The sequence below is a fragment of the Petromyzon marinus genome, chromosome 3 (genome assembly GCF_048934315.1).
Source record: "Petromyzon marinus isolate PM22_M1 ecotype Great Lakes invasive population chromosome 3, UKy_Petmar_22M1.pri1.0, whole genome shotgun sequence".
In the NCBI taxonomy this organism is placed as follows: Eukaryota; Metazoa; Chordata; class Hyperoartia; order Petromyzontiformes; family Petromyzontidae; genus Petromyzon; species Petromyzon marinus.
In genome coordinates this window covers 11654526-11674455 of record NC_133669.1, presented here as the reverse complement: position 1 = coordinate 11674455, position 19930 = coordinate 11654526, and the positions used below count along the sequence as shown (strand labels likewise).

The 19930-nt window shown below is 46.8% G+C and overlaps 1 long non-coding RNA gene across 2 annotated transcripts; it reads left to right on the top strand.

Moving 5' to 3' along the window:
* Positions 1-11732: 11732 nt before the first annotated feature.
* LOC142930927 (uncharacterized) lies at positions 11733-18479 on the top strand. Of its 2 annotated transcripts, XR_012946934.1 has the most exons (3): positions 11733-12480; positions 12860-12972; positions 16279-18479. It is a non-coding gene; the product is annotated as an uncharacterized LOC142930927 (long non-coding RNA). The 2 variants fall into 2 exon arrangements; XR_012946933.1 differs by having other exon boundaries at positions 11733-12972.
* The last annotated feature ends 1451 nt before the right edge of the window (positions 18480-19930 follow it).

The following is a 19930-nucleotide window of genomic DNA, read 5'->3' as shown; positions in this document are numbered from 1 at the left end:
CAAGTCCACATGCTGATGCACCATAATGCAACTTGTTTTTATGTTGTGAAACAGGCCAACCACCCCAATGCATGGCCTTCTTGAAAAATACCCCTGAGACTCTAGACTCTCCCCAATACATTAAACAACAGCACTGTATTTAGTATCTGTGCAGTAAAATGAGAGAAGGGAGATGCAAGATAGAGATTAGAGAGACTACAGGACAGTGTAATGGTTGGTTCTTATATGATTATTTGCTTGTTTATGCTTATTTCGAAGTGATTTTGAGCTGATATTTGATACATTTATCTCCTTTCGTGAATCTGGAACACCTTGAGTTTCTTAGAACCCTAAAGCTTTTGGCTTTGTTAGCTTGGGCCAATGAGTAAACCCCCCATTATGAGCAACAAAAAGGAAGAATGTAATGCATTTGATCGCTGTTTTGTGGGGGATTGGATCGCATATCATCCTGGAGAGGGGCTGACTCGGTACTAGAGTGTCGTGGCTTCCTGACCCATCCATTACCTACGTTTTAGGCGCTCTGTCCCAACATGTGGTTTACATCGATGCACTTTGTCACTGGCCCAATGGATGGTACCATGTGGTTTGCACACTGAGATGCTGTAAAAGGGATCTATTGTTACTTTAAATCTTAACAGCGCTCCATAAACCACTTCACATTCATTACATTTGGAATGGGTGACCGTGCCCATTAATCTTCATGTAATGTAATGCATTTGTTAATGCCAAACATTGATAAACATGTGTACGTACAGCCCCCCTTTGTCAATCCACTGTTGGATAACGGCCTCCGTTATCCAACAGTGTCGAAGGTTATTCGACCATGCTTCACCACGCCGGTGAGTGCGGGTTAATGACGCTGGAGACCATAGATGTGGTTGCACAGAATTACGGCACAAAATCGGCTTCTCTACAACTAGCTTCGGATGACCAAGGAGTGTAAACCATAACGCATACTCCGGCCATCCTCGCAGAAACTTTGGTGAACCATCGAACAAAGACGGTGGTCACCGCATCGCGGGCTTTCAGATGCGCTTCTGCGGCCGTCTGGAACGCTCTTCCGATATTGGGAAACCGCTGGAGCTGTGCACTTTTACATATAAATTGAAAACTAATTTCTTCGGTTGCATATGCTGCGAAAGAAGTTCAACATACATAGGTTGCACGTGACAACCTGGCTTGCATGGTGGTCGCCCATCCATGTTCAATCCAGGCTCAAGATTTACTTGGCTTCCGAGATATGAAGAGATCGGGCACATTCCGGTGATTTGGTCACGGGCTTCGGCAGAAATAAAATTAAATGTACAGGTTTAACATCGGCTTTTGTGAGTTAAAGTACATGGGACGTTTTATTAATGCTCCATTCTTAAAATGCTCTTTTATTATGTTTTATTGTTAATTCGCATTCCAGGAAATATGACTTAATGCGAATAACTTTACGTTAATAAAAATGTGACCCCCTTTTAAATCTAGAGTTCTCTGCATTACTGCTGTATTAAACTTTCTAAGAAAAAGTGGATTGAAAGGTGCCAGGCCGTCTTAACAGGGTACTTTTAATCAGCTGCTGGGAAATAACGCCACTTTTTTCGCCTTCCCTGCATTCTTTAATGAAAGCAAATTAAACGACTATTATTTTTTGCACAGTTCATAGATGCATATTTAAAATTTACAGCAATGTTAAAAAGTAATGATTAAGTTCTGCCGATGCTCATACCAAGTTAATGTGCAGATTATATAATATCCATGAGTTGCGGGACATTTTTAATCATGAGCCCCGTAGCCTGAGCTTTTGTTATAGAATTAGGTCAATGTTGATGCCCTCTTCTGCAGCGTGGTACGCTGTTATTCTTTTACATCGTTCAGATGGAATGATCTTGCCAATAACATCTGGTAACCTAGCAGAATTTGTTTAACAAACCGAACTAGACTAATGAGACCCAGAATGTCGAAACCGGTTCAGAGTTTCCTTGCTTAGATAAATAAATACTGGTTGACAATATTGGCCTTGAAAGCTCATAGGCCAATGGACTAAACGTATTATTTATCTGGATACAGAATTGAGTATTATATATATTTATCTTTTTTGCAAGACCAGCACTTCCCAGTGGGGGGCGGTCACCTGTCACAAAAGCATTTAAGGTCCCGTGGAAAAAAAAAACCCGCAAGGGTGGCAGTGGTTGACGCACGGTGCTTGAACCCAGTTTCCCAAGTTAGATTACCGGTCACGGGTAACATCAGTAACTCGTGATATCTGAACCGGTCCTGGTCTCCTCCTTCACCAATCCGCACTGACCAGCATGGCGAAGGCGGTAAAGCATGATCGTCCTGACATGGAGCAGTCTTCATTCAGCGGTGGAACGACAAACGTCGCACTACACAAATTGTAAATATTGTGGATTCACTCTTCAACACACCGGCGGGCTGAAGTAGTGAACTAATTGCCTTTTTGTTAACGTGACACTTTTTTTTTACTGATTGGCCGTGTCGGGTGGTGGAGGGGTTGCAACACATTTATAAATAACGCGATCTGACCCAAAAACCTTTATTATGGAACGACAAAGGTCTGTAAAGAAAACTAATTATAGATTGTGGTTGAGTCACTGTAACAAAATCAGAACTCACAGTATCTCATGAGCGAAACAAGTCCTAAGCTGTTAAAATCTCTATCGGTGGTCCTAAGCTGTGGTGAAAATGTCACATTATTATTTGCGAGGGGGGGGGGGGCAGTCTTTCCACAAGATATAACCACCTTCAACAGCAGTACTCAACCCTGGAGCAGCGATGGGTTGAATCGATCACCCCAACCGGGATTATATTTTTTATCGTTTTCACCACCGTTAACCTGATCAGTGTCATGTCATGAGACGAATTAATCCATTCGGATTCATCGCAGAGAAGTCCTGTACCACCCTCCTGACAGAAGGGCTCACGAAAGCAGACACCACAGAGCTACCTCTGAGACACTATCAAGTGACTACTGGCACACACAGTAGGGAGCAGTACTTCACTACCCGCTAAGCCACTAACAGTAATGTCCGTCGCATACCGATAAAAAAATTTTAGTGCTCAGCAGTACCAGCTCGGGGTATGATTTATCCAGGATGTATAATGTGCATCGCATTGCACGTGCACGAATTAACGTTTTTATTCCGTTGATGCAAATCGTGTGCAAATTAGATGCTGATCTAAAATTTAGCAAGGAGATTTCAAAAGTGTACGAACGAGATGCATTCCATTTTAAATGCCACATGTGAGTTCCTCTCACTAGGGTCACGCGTAATGTTATTTTGAATCGCTTTCTACGTTTCCATTGTATACAGCTCTGGTTATTTATTATTATTACGTAATGGCCATGTTTATAAATGTCCCTGCTTTTGTTCTCAGCAGCCCCCCCCCCCCCCCACCGCGACTTTCCATGAAACTTGCTCAGCCGCTTTAGCCGGGTCACTATTGAAAATAACTTCTTAGACCAAAGGGCCTCGCCTAAAATAAACTGACTGGCGGACACAAATGAGAATATTGAGAATATATTGAGAATATTGAATATTGAGAATATTGAACAAAAATAATAATTACTCTTTGGTTCTATTGGGTAAAGTCACGTAGGTGAAAATAAAATAACAAAAAAATTAACAAAAAATCACGACGTTTCGGCCACAACACAAGCGGCCTTCATCAGGTGAAGGGACGAGACTGTCTGGAGGACAGCGCTGGAGTGGAAGAAGCCACGCTCAGATCACGACCTTTAAGCTGTGTGAGAAGAAATAATCATAAAATCACATTTTCAATCGAATCGCTGCACTTGATTGCAACGAAGCATCGGATCGCCATTTGGGTTGCATTAGTCCGCACCGTGTCTGGGTTTCTGCTGTCGAGTTCGTTCAGCGTCACCCAATGCGTGCACTTGAATGTGATGGCTTGTGCTGCTCCCCACTGGATACCTGTGAGCCTGCATGATACAATCGGTGCCAAACAGTACAGTATTCACTTAAATGAGGAGCACAAACATTTCCCCCTAAATGATCATCGCCATCAGTCATGATCAATCAACTGCTGAGCGAAGGCCTCCCCAAGTTGTTACCATCCATCACAGTCGTGTGATGCAAATTTCACCCAGAACCTGCATGTGAGCAGCAGTTCTACTAACTCAAATTCGGTATGAAACCCCCCCCCCCCTCAATATTTCAAGAGCCGCAATGCACTGTGGTGAATACGAGACGGTGGGTCCTTGATAAAGAACGTCACGAAGCAGTCTTTAAAGAGCCGCATGCGACTACGGAGCCGCAGGTTGCCGACCCCGGTACTACTAACTCCATCTCCGCAGTGGAGGTCCGCTTGGGTGAGTTGTGACACTTAGATGTCACTCGCCCAGCGGCCACCTTCTCTTCTAGCAACCCGCCCTGTCCAAGCCCACTGACTTCTCTTATCAGTCAGCATGATTGTGCTATGTTTTCCGATCTGTGTTCCTTCTCTCCTTGTATTAGTGTAATTCCAAGCATGTGCCTCTCCAAAATACCCAATGCCCTAATTTGCTCTTTTTATATATATTTTTTAAAATGTACCTTCAGAAATGCTGAACGGTCTTTGCATTACGTACATTTGGATCCGAGTTATTCCACGAAATACTTTTTGCTACAATCGTTTTACTTCTCTCAAGGTTCCGATACATACCGGGAATACATCACGAACACAATTAAGTGTCCTGTCAATAACAGCGCATGGTTCGCTAGACATAATAACAGCAGATTACAGCGGCATGTGCATTTGTGTTGAATACCGTGGGAAATGTTTGTACCTTCCACTAAATTTCGCCATAACACCCCCTCTCCCTTTACATCCACTCTGCCTGGTGAACCAAAAAGAACATGTGTGTGCCTGTGAACTTCCCTCTGTCCAAATCACCCAGAAGGCATCCAATCACCTCCGATCTCAGAAGCTAAGCTAGATTGAGCCTGAATGGTACTTGGATGGGTGACAACCATGCGTAACAGGTGTCAAAGGTTATGGTGCTACGTGGTGGACAGCAGGGAACAGTGCAGCAGAATCCACTGTTGTACTGTACTTACAGCATCTGCTTCCACATCTATGCTCCCTGCCTTCACCAACCTGCACTGACCAGCGTGATGAAGTATGGTCAAATAACCACGACACAGGAGACGTGGGGGAGGCTCTCATCCAGCAATGGATTGACAAATGGACTTAAGTACATGTGTAGTGACACCTCAGATGTCACTGTGTGGTACCGGCCCTACAGGGGCACGGCGTGCGATGTACTCACATCGCGGACATCACCTATGTAGCCACATCGTGAATGTCGCTAATTAATGCCGGCTCTAGCGAGGCATGGCGTGCGATGCATTGTCATTGCGGACACCCCGTAGGTGGGTGCAGTACCAGCCCTAAAGGGGGCTCGGTGAGCGCTGGTATAGCGCAGTGGCACCATGCGTGGCGTGCAGTGCTAAATCCTACCAGAGGGAGTGTGAGAGTGTTAGCCATGGGATGAGGTTACCCTGGGCCATGGCACTCTGGTTGACTCCGGAAGGCACGTGACCAGTAAGATCTACACAAGGGGCTAGGGAGTGGTCACGTGCTGGGGTGAGATCCTACGGGAAGGGTCGAGAAACCCCAGGAGATTTCTCAAAGGTGGTCGAGGCCAGCCACGACCCGGGAGCATATAAACCGGGTCCCAACCAGGGACCGGAGTTCAGCTTTGCTACTGTCATCTGAAGATCTACGATCTACGTCGTCCAAGAAGAAGTCACCAACACGTGGGCGAGGACCCAAGCCTGGGTCCTGTCTGTTGTCGCTACTCCCAGTAACTAGCGTAGTTAGCCTGGTGGTCCACCACCATAGGTTATCTGGTAAAGGGGCAGTAACCCCTTTTTGTTACGTGTTGGTGTTAGTAAATATGTATTGCCTCCAAAGAGTAAGTCTGCGACTCTCCGGCAACGACTTCGTTTTGTCAAAGAATTTACAGCCGCCGTAGGCGACTAGGTGTCCTTTAAGTGGCGGTTTCTGACGAACGCTGACTTGGCCGGGTGGACGGAGGTGCTGAGAGCGCTGCCTGCTGCCCTTGATGATGATGATGCCCTGGCAGCGTTCCTTATCATCCCGCCATCGGAGAGGGCCACGTTGACTCAAGCCTTCGAGCAAATGGCAGCCATTTACGAGCCGCCGTCCAACGTGCACCACAAGTTCGCTACGCGAAAGATAGGGGAAACCGAGATGCCCCTTGCCTTCCGTAGCGCACTTCTGGCACTTGCGAAGGCTTCCTGTCCAAGAATGGACCACGACGGAGTCAACTCGTTGGTCCTTGAGAGTCTGCTGGCTTTGGCTAAGGACCTCAACATCGTTTTACCGGCCGTTGACGACGACAATCTTTCGTCCATCAGGGTTGCGAAATGCATCCAGGCTCATGGCATAAGGGGGTTGGGGCATGGTCCGCGTCTCACGAGGGGCCGGATACACCTGCAGATGTGGAGCCCGTCGCAGCCTGTGCATCCACCCATAGTGGAGGTGGGGGCGAGGGGACGGCATGGTGCGGCGGGCGGGCGACCAGCGACGGCAGAAGACATCTCCTCGTCCCGGGAGCAGCCCCATTGTGTGCTTCAGCTGCAGCCTGCCAGGACACGTCTTGTTGGGCTGGCGCGTACCACGATGATGCCTCCCCGGACCACCGCCATCATCCGCCCGACCGTCCTTCGATCCACTGCACCCCAAGGCGAGTTGCGACACGTTCCACACCCGGCCCCTGAATCCACCTCACCCATCTCGTGCATTCGGGTTTCATTCCGGTCGTGCGTCGGGGTGGGAGGATTTGATGTTGATCGGGTCGGCTGGATGCTCCGACCTGGTCAGTGGTCGGAGCTGGCCCATCGAGTGGTAGCCGCGACCGCGGGTTCATCCGCTGTTATCGGGCTGATAGAGAGGGTAGAATTTAGGATGCTCATTGACACCGGTGCATCAGCGACAATCATTTCAGAATTGATTTACAATATCTTGCCCCCTAGATGTCGTTCCTCATGCCCTGCCGAAGCTCCGTGCTTCGCCACGAACGGCAGCTCATTGGGCATTATTGGGAAAATAACAGCGGAGGTATGCATTGCGGATGTTAAATTTACAGGACAGGTTCTTGTTGTGACTTCCCTTGCTACTCCTTGCTTGCTCGGGACTGATCTTTTGGGAAGAATGCCCCTAACTTTTTTATTGACCAGGGGTACATGGAATTACCATCTGGCTGTCAAATGGAAATTTTGCCTTCTCCTACCCGCTTATATAGGCTAATGATACCATTCAAGCATTTGCGTGTTGAACAGTGAGGATTCCCCCGGGCGTGCAAATGCTGGTTCCCCTGCGATTGCGGAAGCAGCTAGACCGAGGGGCGACGGCGGGAGGAATTCTCTTGGGTTCTGCTAATAAAGTCAGCATTGGTGGGGGCGCAGATGTTGGTATCCAAAGACCTTTCATTCAGGTCCTCAACACTGGGTTAGACACGTCGGTAAGCCAGGAAGGTACCGTGCTAGCTCATGCGTTGCCAGTGGTTCCTGAGCGAAGCATTGTTGGCAATGTGGGTGCCGCGTCGAATACACTGCCGCGCCAGAAACCTGATGAGGGGTGGATAGAGAAGCTTTGTTCTGAGAATGCGGAATTGTTCGAGGTCCAGAGGGGAAAGCTGCGGGTGCTTTTGCGCGATTTTTCTAATGTTTTTAGTAAAGGGAAATTTTATATTGTACCCACCACACTTTTGAGTCATCACATTGATATGAAATTTCGATTTAAAGCTTTCGTGACTGCAATGATTCATCTTCTTTGGTTCTTTTGGTAAAGTCACGTAGAATGATAATAAAATAATAAATTGATAAAATAAAATAACACAATAATATTCTCACGACGTTTCGGCCACAACACAAGCGGCCTTCATCAGGTGAAGGGGGGCGAGACTGTCTGGTAGGACAGCGCTGGAGTGAAAGAGCCACGTTCAGATACGGCCTTTAAGCTGTGTGAGAGGAACAAAGCGCCTTGACAAAGGAATTAGCATATAATTTAGCATTGAAATGGCTGAATGATTAGCTTGTGACTGGTCACAGAAATAGCTATGTTAAAAGTTAAAGCATACACACCCGCAGAGGCACCCATTGTTAAAGGGATTAGCATAGAATTTAGCATTGAAATAGCTAAGTTAAGGCATACACATCTTGACAATGGAATTAGCATAGAATTTAGCATTGAGAAAGCTGAGTGATTAGCTTGTACCTGCTGCAGAAATAGAGCTTGTACCTGCTGCAGAAATAGCTACGTTAAAGTCAGAGCATACACATTCACCGAGGCCCTTAGTACAAATCAAACAGGAGAATTTAGCATTGAAATAACTAGGCGAATCCAGCATTGAAATAAAATAATTGAAATAAAATAATTGAAATAAAATAATAATTTATTATTTTATTATCATTCTACGTGACTTTACCAAAAGAACCAAAGAACACATTGATATGGGCGACGCCGCTCCTATCCGGCAGAATCCCTACCAGCTGAGCCCTGTGGAAAAAGAACACGTTCGGCTGGCGCTTGACGAAATGTTAGCCGCGAACATTATTTCACCATCCACCAGCCCATGGGGAGCACCAATCGTGCTCGTTAAAAAGCACGATGGTAGCTTGGACTTTTGTGTTGACTTCCGTAAGCTTAATTAGGTCTCTGTCGCTGATGCGTACCCTTTACCTCAAATGGATGACTCACTTGATGCTTTGGCCGGAGCGCGGTTCTTTTCCACTCTCGATCTCCTATCCGGATTCTGGCAGTTGCCACTAGACAAAGCCTCTAAGCCTAAGACAGCCTTTCGTACACCACAAGGCTTTCGATGGGTCTTCATTCCGCGCTGGCCACGTTCCAGTGATTAATGGAACTGGTCCTGACTGCTCTCAAGTGAGACTCGTGCTTGGTATACCTTGACGATGTCATCGTTTTCAGCCGTACATTTGCCGAACACCTGCAACGGCTACGCGCTGTCTTTCTCAAAATGCGCGCGGCCAACCTGAAATTGAAGCCGCAGAAATGTCACTTCCTCCAGAAATCAGTTTGGTATCTGGGCCACATAGTAAGTGAATCGGATATTGCGACTGACCCGGACAAAACCGCGTATGTCCGAACTTGGCCGTTTTTTTTCCCGGGTTTGCTATCATCGCTAAGCCTCTCCACAGCTAAGGGTAATACATTTCACTGGGGGGAGGAGGAGGCCGCATTTGTTGGGCTCCAGGATGGCCTGGTGAATGTCCCTCCCTCCGCTACCCCGATTTTTTATTGCCGTTTGTCCTTGATACGGACGCAAGTAACACCGGAATTGGAGCTGTTCTGTCCCAAGTTGTCAATGGCGTCGAGAGTGTTGTCGCATACGGCAGCAGGGTGCTGTCTCTGACCGAACAACGATATTGTGTCACACATTGGGCACTGTTGATCATTGTGGTTTTTGTACAACAGTAAGGCCCTTATTTGTACGGTAGACACTTTGAAGTACACTCTGACCACACAGCGCTACTGTACGCGCTGCGTGTTGATGAGCCATCTGGCCAACTCTCATACTGGTTGGAGTTCATCCAGGATTACTCCTTTAAGGTTACCTATCGCAAGGGCTCCCGTCACACGAACGCTGATGGCCTGTCCCGATTACCAACGAGCGGCGGGTGCGCATGCTTCTCGGGCTCCGGGCGCTGTAAGCCGGCCGCCAAGGCCTCGTCCTCTCCCCTCGCGGTGTCGGCCGAAGTACCGACATCGGAGTTGGCCGAGGGTCCGGCGGGCCTGTGACGCTGTCATTGCGTTAGACCACACGAAATGGAGGCGCCTCCAGGTGGAGGACGCTTCTCTGCTTGAACTGCGATGCCATGTCAGAGAGACTGAGGGTGGCAAGGAATGACGGGGTATCACCTCCGTCATTCTTAGAGGCGAATTGCTCATGCATTGGGATGGAGGGTTGCGCTGATACAACATCATTGTGCCCACTGCCCTACGGGGCAAGATCATTTGGGCGGTACACGAGCGCTTGTTACACCTAGGTGTGCATAAGATGCTGGTCACACTCAAGTTGGACATCTTCTGGCCTGGCATGGCTGAGGATGTCGCTAATTTATTGAAAGGGTGTGTGCAGTGTGTGCGGCGGAAGCCGCCGGCGAAACCCTGTTGTCCACCATTACAATCGATTCAGGTTTCCCGTGTGAATGAATTAGTGGCACTGGACATCCTTGGTCCATTTCCCACTACTACCCCACGTGGGAATAAGTAATTGCTAGTGGGAGTCGAGTATTTTTCACGATGGCCTGTGGCCTGGCCGCTCCTCAACCAGTCAGCGGCGACGATCACTGAGGCATTCCTCAATGGCTTTGTCATGGACAAGGGTGCTCCCGAGCATCTTCTGACTGACCAGGGCAGAAATTTTTCTTCGAAGATGTTGCGGGAGGTATGCAATTTGTTGGCAACAAAGAAAGTGCGCACATCACCATACCACCCACAGACGAATGGCATGGTTGAGCGCCTACACAGGACTCTGATGTCCATATTGAGCCACCAGGTCAGTGAGTTCCAACTCGACTGGGATTTACACATTCCCGGAGTCCTATCTGCATATAGGATGGCCCCTCACGCATCCACCGACTACTCGCCGTTTTTTTTCATGTATATTCAGTTGCAAGCCATGCCCAACAAAGCTAACTCTAAAATTTCTGACTCTGTGCGTTTCACCCTTCAAAAGTTTTCGGAAGCCCGCGAAGCCTCTAGGGTAAATTCCGATTTGCGCCAATTGGATAATGAGCGGCTGAGGGGATCCCGTGTCTCTAAAGATGAGTGGACGCCTGGGGACAGAGCCTGGTTGCACTGTCCGCAGGTACCGGTGGGTACGTCGCCCAAATTGTTCAAACCTTGGAGAGGGCCGGTTGATGTGGTTCGGGTCGTTCGACCACAGTGTGTCCAGATCCGTTTAGGGCGGCGGTGTTGGTTTGTACATCCCTCGCGCCTCAAACCTTTCATCACGCCGTGCAAGTTGACACTCGGCCCCTGCGGTGCAGGGGCCGAGTGTCAGATGTGTCCGGAGAGCCAGGGTGTGTGCCCGCTGAAGGTGGTCCTCAGCGAAGTGATCTGATCTCGTCCTCAATTGGCGCGTGCCTGACGTCCTCCAAGCCGCCGCTTGCGCCGTCTCCACTGGATTCGGGAGGGGAGAACCCGTCGACCCGGCCTACTGCTCTTCGTGTGGAGCCGGGATCGACGAGACATTTGCATATTCCCCCCGGGACCTCCAGGGAGAGCGAGTCCACCTCCCCTGGAGGCCTGGCCACGAGGACTCATTCAAAAACTCTTCGGGTTTCGTGATCCCCAAGCACACACACTCCCACACCCTCTGTTGGTTGTCGCACTCGGCGAACCGTATCGATTATTGGCTGAACCTAGCCTTCATTGTGCTTGCGCGTATTGTTACACAGTGAGGGTGGGAGATGTTGGCGATGAAGGGGATTCCGAGCACTGTTTCTTTTCTCTCTCGTGTTGCTCTGTACTCACACCCTTCTCCCTGTTGTTAATGTACATTTGTAGGTAGTGTAAATATTGTATAGGCGGGTTTGGGTATTTAATTGGTCATTGTTATTGTTGTTTGTTGAGGCACACATAACGTTATTAACCTTTTTACTCACTTCTTATTACCTTACTCGCTTAGTTCGGCTGAGTGCTACAGAGGGGGGGGGGGGGGGGTGATGTAGTGACATCTCAGATCTCAGATATCACTGTGTGGAACCGGCCCTACAGGGGCACGACGTGCGATGTACTCACATCACGGACATCACCTATGTAGCGACATCGTGAATGTTGCTGAATAATGCCGGCTCTAGCGAGGCACGGTGTGCGATGCATTGTCAGAGTGGACACCCCGTAGGTGGGTGCAGTACCAGCCCTAGAGGGGGCTCGGTGAGCGCTGGGATAGCGCTTAGTGGCACCACGCGTGGCGTGCAGTGCTGAATCCTACCAGAGGGAGTGTGAGAGTGTCAGCCATGGGATGAGGTTACCCTAGGCCATGGCACTCTGGTTGACCCTGGAAGGCACATGACAAGTAAGATCTACACAGGGGCCCCTGGTGGGAGCCAGGGAGTGGTCACGTGCTAGGGTGAGATCCTTCGGAAAGGGTCGAGAAACCCCAGGAGATTTCTCGAAGGTGGTCGTGGCCAAGGGCGGGGCCAGCCACTACCCGGAAGCATATAAACCGGGTCCCCACCAGGGACCGAGGTTCAGCGTTGCTACTGTCATCTGAAGATCTACGATCTACGTCGTCCAAGAAGAAGTCACCAACTCGTGGGCGAGGACCCAAGCCTGGGTCCTGTCCGTTATCGCTACTCCCAGTAACTAGCGTAGTTAGCCTGGTGGTCCACCACCATAGGTTATCTGGTAAAGGTGCAGTAACCCCCTTTGTGTTACGTGTTGGTGTTAATAAATATGTGTTGCCTGCAAAGAGTAAGTCTGCGACTCGGTTGAATCCACTACACGTGTGTACTGTACACTGCACCAGTGGTGGCGCTGGTGAAAAGGCAAACCAATAGACAGCTAAGGGTACGCCAAGGCATTCGCGCTAATAACGGATGCATTAAATATGAGCTCACATTTTAAATCATAACAAACGTCAATTAACATAACACGTGAATTGATTACTCGCATTTAGATCCTGTCTGCATCTCTCTTCTCTCGTCTCACTACATGTATATTTGTTCACATCTTATCGCAACTAACATAAATCGGCATCTGCTTGTCTATATATTTTCTGTCAAAAATTCGCTGGGAATTCATGAATTAAATGGAGGGTCTCCAAAATAATTATTATTTTTGTCCTTTACAGGGGCACCCATTGATTGGGCCGAGCTCCATCACTGTTCTGCACCTTTGAACCCGAGGCAACGACCGGCAGAGCAGCCGACGTGTAAAAGCGGCGATCGCGCCCACGTGTTCCAGGTGCTGCTCCCGGGGCCCGTTTGGCGCGATGGCAGAGATAAAGACTGCCACATTTCCATGGGCCCCTCCATCGTGCACGCCGTGCTTCGCTCGTTCACCCAAAGCGGCTGTGTAATTCCACACAGATGGCGCACAATGAAAAGGGCAGAGAGGCAGGCCACTGGGTGAAATCGAATCCCCCAGGGCGGGTGGCGCTTCGGAGCACGTAGCGAGGGGTGTTTATGTGGGCCGCTTTGTGTCGACCGTCTGATGTTCCCCCATGTTCAACAGCTTCTCTTATCTGATGCCTTGCAGCTGCAGAATTTGTTTTTAATTGGTGTCCAGAATATTGTTATGTACTGGATTTTACCCCCACTCACCCACCAGCTCCCATCATGTGTACCCATTAAACAAAAAAAAACGATTTGCATCTAGCCTCCATCTAATTTATGATGGCAGGCATTCAAAAAAAATGTGTGTGTTTTGGATTTTGATGTCCTGCCAAAATATGCTTTCGGTTTTTTGCTAGGAATGCTTTTTATGTGGTGAACGCATGAAAAACCATTTGCACATCTGCACTTGTCAATATGCACTAAAGCGAATTATTGGCGAAGAGCATTTGTGCCCATTAGTTCTACTTGCTATAATATGATTCAAAATTGTGCTGTGACTTTGGTAGCTGATTGAAATGTAATTCGTATTGCATCAAACAGGTTTGTGTTTAAGTAGTATTCTGTTTTTAAACATGTCGCAATTATATCAAATGCAATTTTAATCATTATGTTGTTGTTTTTGCTTGGCTGAATTCTCTGCTTGCTAAATATCGCAATGGTAAATACATGTTCGAAAGCAACTACATTCCATATAGTGGTGATTGACTTCTGATTAATGCTGTGATCTGGCATGTGAAATGCCAGTACCATATAACAAGCTATTGTCTGTAATCCCGTGTTGCACTCGACCGTGTTACACCATTGCATTGATGGTTTTGAAATGCCCGCTAAAACATCTTAATCAATTGTGCAAAACGACATTGCTTGAGGGTTCAATTCGTGGTCCATGGAAATTTGCGTAAACACTGCCGCTGCAAAATGCACATTTTGCAGAGCATCGGGGCACTTAGGTCTCTGGCGAGACGTGGAAAAGATCCCGAGTTGCTGGGCTTTGAAGAAGAAGAAGAAAGGCACGGGACGTTCAAGAAAATGCAAAACAAGAACCGATATCAGCAAAATAGTTTGAGTGGAAACCTTATACCAAGGGTGATTATTATCAGTGGATAGATGAGAGCTGCAGCAGATGAAAACAATATCCCCCTGGGGGCTAAAATTGTCACCGAATCTGCAGAAGTGGCAGATATTACGATGTAGAAACTTTGATATCTGAGGGGACACAAAGCATCTTTAATTGAAAGGGAATGTTGCCGTAAATTGTACTACGTGTGTCCACTATGCTGTTGCTGCAGATGATGTTTGATGTACCCTATCGTAGTGCCAAGATGCTTCGTTTTGGGGGTTGGTTTGCAACTGCATCAGGGCTGCGTATGATTTTACATTTCTGTCGGTGTGAGTGTTGTCGCAAGGCTTTGCTCCACGTATATCGTATTTAAACTATATACCTCTGTTTATGCCTTCAGGTAACGTCATGCAAATTTAGATCTGTGTTGGATGCTAATAGTGTCATTTGCAATCTGGTGGCACATTTGGTTATGAAAAGCATTTCGCATAGCATGTACGAGAACATATAGCAACGGGGGTGTTCTTTGGAGTCCTAATATATGTATGCGTGTTGGACTTCTTTCGCACCATACGTAGCCAACCGCGCTGATCGGAGGTGCGGGGGAAGGATAGCACACTAAGAAAAAAACAGTTCGTGGTTATCGCACTTTGCTGTGAACCTGGCGACCTCAGGTCGAATCTTGGCCACGGTTAACCTCAGTGGCGAGTGACAACTGAACCGGTCCCAGGCCACCCCCTTTCAAGAAATCCGTACTGACCAGCATGGGGAAGTATGGTCAAAAGAACCCCCCATGACTGGCAGAGCATGGGGAGGCTTTTATCCAGCAGCGGATTGCCAAAGGGTTGTCATTTATTCGTTTCAAGAATTATTATGTATTGGGGAAAAACTATATTTACAAGCTAACAAGCATGTTGAGCAATGGACCTCCATACACTATCGCGTGTTTGTTGTGCAATGCTCCAATACCACCACCACCACAGAGTGTGCATGTCGTAATCACCTCATCCAGCAGTAGATTGACAAAGGGCTATGAATAATGTGCACGTATTGTACTGCGTATATACTGGGAACGATGATACTGTATATGTCGCACCTCTTTCTCACCGTACGTAGCCAATCGTGCTAATCGGAGGTGCGGGGGAAGGACAACAAGCTAAACACAAAAATGTTCTAAAGAAATTAATTTTCAATCTAAATTTAAAAGTGCATAGCTCCAGTGGCTTCCTAATATCGGAAGGAAGAGCGTTCAAGAGGGCCGAAGAAGCGCGTTTGAAAGCACACGATGAGGTGACCGTCTTTGTCTGATGGCTATCCAAAAGCCGCTGAAAGGATGACCGGAGTTCGTGCCATGGTTTATGCTCCTTGATGTAACATGTAAGCACTGTCTCTCCGCACATAAATATTGAAATATTGTTATTTGCAGATATAGACTGTGCAGCTGCATGTAAACATTTAAAAAAAAAACTCAAAATGTACTTTACTGTATGGAGCGTACTGTATGCAATGCTAAATTTCAGCATAGCATAACATTTCTGAAACATCCATTCCTAAAATTAATTGGGCACACCACATCCACCTCACATTCGACAGTCTCTGCCACCCTGTGTTTCTGAAGAATAACCATTGCCTGATTGCGAGTCTCTTGTATATATGCTCCTGTTTTAAGGCGGTGTGAATAATGGCTGGTGAGGTGGTTTGACATTTGAATTTTAGGTATGCGCTTAGCCTTTCTAAAAATCTTTGCATTTGACCACAAGTATTGTGGTTAATGCACACATGATTTCTTGTAAAAAGGTTTCAGTTTTGTTGCCAGAAAAAAGGGGAAAAACCCTATTATTATATTTTGGTACTGGCATAGGAGGTCTAATGATGTATAAATAAGGAACTTTTAACAAATACTATACTCAGTTTGCACAGATTTATTTTTGCGAAGTTTCTGGAATACAACTTTTTTTTACTCAGATTGCTCATCACTTATCTGTTACTGTTGTACTTTTATTGCGACTGAACAGATTAACGCATTCAGTGCACTAACATCCTCCGTAACTTAAACGGATTTGTGTTATGCTTGTTTGAAACTCGTTGGCGTAGCTATCGAGTGTGCAGGAGGTGCAACTGCACTGGGCCCCCGTGGACCAGAGGAACCCAGGAGTCGGACTACAAAGAGGGGGCCCATGCCAACTACGCTACGCCACTTGAAAATGACAGTTGTACGAACAATGCCCGTGGTCAAGTATGACTTACACCCAGTGATTCAAAGCAATCGGTGTGCATCCCTACGAGAGAGTTGCTCATAACGGGTGATTTCTTCTGCGTTATCTGCGTTTGTTTTGAGGTTATACGATGGTCTCTTACGATATTTCACTTGCAACAGACGCATTGCATTTACAATTGGTTTTCATTTTGTTAATGTGCTGTAAAATGTACCGTGCTTTTTATTCAGAGGAATATCACCACATTACTCACCATTTGCTCTTTTTTACCGGATCCTGAATTGAGCATGGATAGTGTTTGGATGTGTGACAAGTATACACCAACGGTTGTAAAAGGCCTGCAGTCCAGCAAGATGTCATCGCTGTATGCGACTTTACTTCCTTGCTCGCACGATTATGCTCCCCGCCTTCAACTCACGATGCCCAACGTGGTGAAATATAGCCAAGCCCCAGAGTACAGTCAGCCTCGCACAGCATGGGGAGGCCCTCATCCAGCAGTGGATTAACAATACGACCGTACGTGTAGTGTATTATGCACAACTGAAGCTGACGTCAGATGCGTGTGCATTTTATGCATTTGTGCAGCTGCGATTTAAAACGCAGCGTTCATAATAATCCACAGATGTGCATGCGGCAGCTTGCCCTCAATGTTATTCACTGAAGTTTCGTTTGATAAACTTTGAAGGTGACCTCTACAATTGCATGGAGGGGGGGGAGAAGGAAATAACCGTTGCAACATTGGTTGATTAAAAAAAACAAATCCAACCAGTTTTCCTTCGGCGGTGTCACCATGTGTATCGACAAAACCTCGGTGCAGAGGCAGGTTTCAAATGCAGAGTGCACGGTAAACGGTGACCCAGAAAGTACACGGTGACCTCGGTAATTCACACGATATGTTCTTGGAGACCTGGGCCAGAGTACCGCGTGGGGCCTGTTTATTAATACGTGAGAACAACAAAAACCCAGACCCCTTTGTGGTGCCCTCTTTTCTGTGAGGCCCAGGGCAATTGCCCCCCCCAATCCCGATCAGCGCTGTACACAATAAAGCCATTTTGTCTATCCACTGCTTGATTAATCCTTCCCCATGGGGAGTACGGACCATACTGCGCCATCCTGGTTAGCGCAGGCTGGTGAAGGTGGGGAGCATAGATGCCAGAGCATAGGACAGTACAACAATGGATTTTCTGGCAAACATAGCCCCGTATTTCATACATGTATGTTGAACTTTCACACCGTATGTAGCCAACCGTGCTAATCGGAGGTACAATGAGACATTCACTGAAGAAACACAATTTAGAAGGAGCATGCACATGCAGTATACTGTGGAAAGGCTTTTTTTGTATCTCCCAGTGAATTGTCAAAGGACTGCGCACCTATTTTGAAAAAATAATTTTCAAGCACCATCATCTCCGTGTGCAAATGCTTCTTTATATAATGCACTACTTTATATAATGCACTACTTTATATAATGCACTACTTTATATAATGCACTACTTTATATAATGCACTACTTTATATAATGCACTACTTTATATAATGCACTACTTTATATAATGAACTACTTTATATAATGCACTACTTTCAGCAATGTTTTTATTCCGCCTAATGTTCAGCAGAGGAAAATATACAAATAGGTTGAGGTGGTGGTGGTGGGCAGGGTGCCAAGCCTGGAACATTATGTATACTTGCACAATAGTGTCATGCTCAAATGGGGCTCCAATGACACGAGCGCGTGGTATTAAATATTTGTATTCTGAGAAATGATGACAGTGGATGTCACGAGAGAAGAGGCGCAGACGAGAAGTACATGGAGAAAGAATTTCTGAGTGGCTGACCCCATGGAAATAATGGGAGGTTTTTTTTCTCTTCTCAGAAGGAGATTCTGGGGGAAAAAAGCAATTGCAGAAAAAAGCACGTGACCATTTCTACGATAACAAATTACAGTGCGGTACACAAAGCCTGATGATCACAGAATTAAACATGGGCCTCATTTCAGCTTGTATTTGTTTCTAAATGTTCTTACACAGCAGATGTATGTACTAATGTACATAAACACACCGCAAACCATTGCCAAGCTTATTATGCCTGCATGTTTTTTTTTATTTCTGCAATCCCTTTACAGCCTACATCATCTTATTTATCATTATCAATCACTGATGGATAGAGGCCTCCCCAAGTAATCGCCATCTATCATGGGCCTACGATGTAACAATCCACCTAGCACCTGCACGCGAGCTGATTTCCTCACTCCATTTCAGCGGTGGACGTTCCATTGAATACATTTCATTCAAGAATCGTTGCAACTCCATTATCCTCAACCACCAGCCATGATCCCTTCTAGCAAATGTCTTGCCCAGGGCCTACTGACAAAACCATTGACACTGAGGTGGCCTAAATGTCAGTCAGAGGAGCGGATTGGGAATTTTTGCTAATTTATCAAATTCAAATATTACGTGTTGCCCCACTTCAAAGTGAATGTGTGGCTGTGATTATTTTTATCGGTGGCCTCGAGTCGGTGGTGATATGTTCATGTTCCCATCCAGTGACCAGTCTCTCCATAGAACCAACAATGTTTCAGACGTGCAGTCAAAATTCCCACGGTTAGATAAATCCCACCAACAAGTAAATATTCGCACGAGTCAAAGTCAATTTGTCATGAGAAACTTGAACCCCTACAGACTTGTTCCTTACATTCCCCATTTGCCTTCCAACCCGAATTCTAAAACAACTACTTCGTGCAACGTGGACAGCCCATAAGCGCAGGTACATTTGAACGCAACTGCATAGATTTTACGCGGTTCTGCTGTACGGCTCTCTGATGCGTTTAAAAATTTTACCACGCGTTATTTGGCACGATTTCCAATGTTTCGCTCCAGTTGTTGGGAGCATTCTCAGTAACTGCGTCAATTGAGGCATCATTCAGCATTAAATATATAGCCGAAGATACACCTGGGTCAAGGTGTTCCCCCCCCACCCCCGCTCTCTCTCTCTTGAGCAGCGGTTCTCAAAGTGTGGTCCCTGGACCTCCCAGTGGTCTGCGACGGTCCTCCAGGTGGTTCGCGGGGCTGCGATGCAAATGTAGGTTTATCCGGAAATAATGACAATGTTTTAACATTTTGTTTTGGACATTAGTTAATATTTTTGCTAGTAATATTTAAGTCTAAAATGAAATTAGGTAAACTACTCTGACTAAACTGCCCCAAACCTAAGATCTAAATCCCTCCCCCCCCCCCCCAAAAAAAAAAACACCTTATAGCTACATAAAAAAGGCGTTCCGGTAATATGAATCAATTTATATGTCCGGTATTTCGAGAGAGGTGAATGCGTTTTGTCACCGGCGATGGGGAAGCCGTGTGCTCCGTGGGCATGTTTGCATTGGCCGGGCGATCCACGGGCCATAAAAGTTTGAGAGACACTGCTCTAGACCTGTGTCTGGAGCTCTTCATCAACGGTAGTGTTCCGTGAAAGCTCCGGATGCATCTGCATGGTTCAAAACACGTAGACGTGCTGCCCTCTCCACCTCTTCTTCC